Below are 4,498 nucleotides of genomic sequence, written 5' to 3' on the forward strand. Positions count from 1 at the left end.
CTTCTTCCCTTTGGGTTTTATTCTGGTCTGTCTGCAGCTCTGTGAGTCCAGAGGGAACTGTCAGTGTTCCGTACTCTGCACATTAAGACAGAATGGATTTTGTTCTGAAAAAGGTTTTCTTTGCTCTTCATGATGATTCAAGGCTATGTCACACACCCACTAAGTACATTTAGCACATTTACCCCACAGAGTATCCAGCAGTGCTCGACTGGTTCCATCACTGAAGATGCTTTGAGTCCAGATGCTGTGGCTCCACCTCCAGGCTCCTGATAATCCATCAAAATGTCTCTGGAAACCTCCACACATCTGGAATCATCCATTCACTTTTACTCTTTGAATGGTTTGAAGACTTTCTTCTTAACTTTACTTTGAAGAGTAATTAGAAACTGCCTTAAACTTTTATTACACTAATGGTTTAAACTTAATTCACTAAGCATGTATTGTCATCTCAAAATTATATTACATTTGAAGAAAGCACAGCCAAGCTATTGTTCTAACAGTTTATTCTCATCCTCCCTATTTTCTGTGCATGTGTGATCTGCTGAGCAGGCCTCAGAGTTATCTTCACTTTAGCCTTGGAGCTTCTCTCCAGCAGCAACCTGGGGGCGTGATTTTCACACAGGGTCTATCGGACGATCTTCTGAATATGCAAATGCAGGGTTTTTATACCAAGCCCATCTCTGAGCTTGTGGGTTCGGACTTTGAATGCACCATGTTCATGTGTCTGTCCCCTTCGTGTTTGTACGAAGTAAAACCTCCACAAGAGATAAGTAGCTGTCTCTGAGTCATAATTCATTTATTTCTGTGTGCAGGAAGCTGAAGGGGAACAAACCTAATTTACCTATTTCACAGTCCTGTTTAGAATCTCCAGTTTCCTCACATTTACCAATTTGGACCCTCCTCCTTTTTCCGGGCTTGGGACCGGCCAAAGTGCTTATTAAGAGACACTTTAGGCGGAGTTACTTTTTTTTTTTTTTAATTTTTATATGTTTTTTGTTTTGGGGGAAACCAGAGCACCAGGAGAAAACCCCAAGCATGAACACATGCTTCCTTTTTATAATCTAACATTTTATCATCTGACCTTAGTTTTATCATCTATTCTCTTCCTTTGAGTCTTATTTATTCTTTTAATTTTACTTTTTTTTTTAGTAATGGGGGAAACCAGAGCGCCTGGAGAAAACCCGTGTTTTTTTGTGTGCTTATTTTCTGAATTTTTTTTAAATATTAAATCAAACTTTATTTATAACACAGCGTTTGTCATGCTTTCTGCAACTTGAAGCGCTTTAACATTTAAAACAAAAAACACACAATATTACAACATTACAAAGAAAACCCAACCCCCCTTCCCACTCACCTCCATTAGTTAACACATATGACCTTCTTTGAGTCTTATTTATAAATCTTTTAATTTTACTTTTTTTTTGGTAATAGGGGAAACCAGAGCGCCTGGAGAAAACCCGTGTTTTTTTGTGCTTATTTTCTGATTTTTTTTTATAACAAATCAAATCAAACTTTATTTAGAACAAAGCGTTTCTCATGCTTTCTGCAACTTGAAGCGCTTTATCATTTAAAACAAAAGGACACAATATAACATTACAATGAAAACCCAACATATGACCTATGACCCCACACATAATGAATAGTAACTAAAGTAACTTCTGAAACAGGAACATTGCCACAGTGCCCCCCCCCCCCCACACACACACACACACATACACCAGGACAGCGTAAGGGGTCCATTTCACAGCTTTGAAGCTGCAAAGTTAAGCACCAGCCGCCCCAGCAGGGGCAACAACTGGTACAAGTCCTGGTAGAAAAAATCCTCAGAAGAAACACTGCAACCCCAGTGTTCAACCAGAGCATCAGCACCTCTGTGCTGTTAAGAGGACAAAATCCTGTCCTCACCACACTTTTACTGTCAAAAAGAACGTTCATTTTTCTGAACTGTTCAGCCTCTTGAAGGTTAAAGTCTTTCTCTCCTCTAGAGGCTTTTTCCTGCCTTTATTTCCTGCTTTCATTCCTCCTTTTCTTCCTGTTTCCTCTTTGACCAAACCCTTTTCCCTCTGGCAGCGTTCCTTTTCCTCCTTAACTTCAGCCTTTCTTTCTGCTCTGCCCTTCTTTTCTCCAAAGACGCCTCTCCATTTGGCTTTGAGGGAGGAGCTTTTGGGAGGCGTCTCGTTTGCCGGCGTGTTCATCTTCTCAATAGAGGCCACGTCCTCCAGATGGACTGTCTTCAGGATCTCCATCTCTAGTCTTTTGGCTCGGAGATCCTCCGATTGTCTCATGGTCTGGACGACTTCTTCTGCCGTGACAGTCCTCTTGTGCTGCAGCTGCATCACATCTGCAGCTAAGCCCTCAATCTCCTTTTGGAGCTTCTTCCTCTCTTCCTGGACGGCGTTCCTCAGCTCCAGAGTTTCCTGAAATGTGACCTTCAGGGCTTTTTGGTCTTCACTCAGAGCTTTTCTTTCCAAGCAGCAGTTCTTCCTCTCCACCTGGAAAGCCTCTTTGAAGACCTGCATCTCGGTCTTTGCTCGTGTGTAGGCCTTCTTCCTCTCCTTGCTGCTCATGTGGTAGTTCACTGCTTGGACTTCATCCTCATCATCCTCGTTCTTCTTTAGTTTCTTAGTTTTCCTCAGAGATCTTTTCTTGAAGAAAAAGGAGAAGAGACTGCGTCTGTCCTGCTTTGTCTCTTTGGTGTCCACATCAAAGTTTCTTTTCTTTTCCTGCTGATTTTCTGCTTTCTTTTGGAATAGAAATGGAAAAAGACCATATTTGTCCTGATTTGGTGTCTTTTTCTTCCACAGAGCCCCTTTCTTCCTCTCCAGAGCTGCTTCCATCTTCTCCAGAGAGACTTCTTCTAGCAGATGTTCCGTTCTTTTCATCTCTAGCTCTTCACTCATGATGATCAGGGTCTCTGCTTCTCTCATCATCCTTTGACGCTTTTCCTCAACGTTTCTCTGTTTGTCCTGCAGAACTAGAAGCTGTGTGTCCAATGAGAGCGTTTTCTCCTCTAAGTTCTGCGTCTCCTCCTGAACCTCCTTCAGTAACTCTGCATTTTCCTGCTTGGCGGCCTGTAAGGTGACCCTTTCTTCACTCAGAGCCCTTCTTTCAGCACAGAGGTTCTGTCTTTCCAGCCGTAAGGCCTTTTTCTCCTTTTTCAGAGCTGCTCTCATCTTCTGGGTGGACGATTTGTCGCGGAGATACGCCTTTCTCATCAAGGACATCTCTTTCTTCTCCAGTTGGAAGTTTTCAATGTCTTTCCTCAGTCTGTCCAGTTCCTCTGCTTTTTCTATCCTCATTCTTTGCACTTTTTGAATTTCTTGGTCCAGAGATTTTCCCTCTTTCTCCAGAATCTCTCTCTTTTCCTTCACCGACTTCTTCAGCTCCTTCTTTTTTTCCTTCTCTTTGTTCTCAGTCTTCACCTTGATCCGGAGCAGCAAGTCCTTCATATAGTTGCTTTTCTTGGCCTTTGGTTGTGGTTCCTGACCCTCAGCACACAAACTTTGGTTCTTTTTGAGGGAAAAGCAAAAGCTTTTGCATGGTTTCTGGTCTGGGGGGGGGGGAGTCGCCAAAATCTCCTCCTCTTTTGGATCCTCAGCCAGCGATGACTTGCTTTCCTCTTCAAAAGCGTCTTTTTCCTGCAGGAAAGCTTTGATCGTTTCCCGTACGGCGGACATTTCTTCCATCAAGCCTGTGAGAAGAGTTTCCGGGTTGTAACTTTGCAGCGTTTGACCCGGTTCCTCTTCAGGGGCGGGGGCCTGGCTGGCCCTCTGTTCTGAGTTGGTTGGTGGCTTGGAAGACATGTTTTCCAGCTCAGATGCAAGCTTGGCCATCAGGTTTAAAAAAGGTGTTTCCCATGTGTTTTCCATCGTAGAGAATTGGTTCAGATACAGATGTGTTGCAGAAACGTCTGGTATCCGTGTGTAGAGAATGTGTATCCGTGTGTAGAGAATGTTTTCTCACAATCAGAACTACACTAGAACTCAGCCTTATATTAGAATGATTTTGATGATGATGTGTGACATCAGCCTGCATCATTTGATGTCATGTGATGTCATATGACATCACATGACATCAAATGAAGTCATATGTCCGACTGATGTGACATGACTGATGTCATGTCACATCAGTCATGTGACATCAGTCTGCATCAGTCACTTTTCACACATGAACATCCGATGTTTACATGTTATATCGTGTATACGGCACACATGGGTCATTCAAATTACATAATTGTTGCACAAACTTTGGGCCAGATTTGCTTTCAGGTCGGTTTGCGTGTTCTTTGCCTATTTTTTCGTACTTCTTCACTGGTTTTAACGTGAAAATTTTACGTAAAAACCAACGTTTCTCACCTTTTCTACGTATGACCAGTTTTCATCTGTGTAATGTGCGACAAATGTACGCAGTCACTGTGAGACACGACCTTCAGATTTGATGCTGTGAACTTTTAGACTGATCTGACTCACAGATGGATTGAAAGTTTTCTGTTACAGTT

The sequence above is a fragment of the Oryzias latipes genome, chromosome 18, assembly GCF_053564925.1.
Source record: "Oryzias latipes strain Hd-rR chromosome 18, Olatipes_Hd-rR_3.1".
Classification (NCBI taxonomy): Eukaryota; Metazoa; Chordata; class Actinopteri; order Beloniformes; family Adrianichthyidae; genus Oryzias; species Oryzias latipes.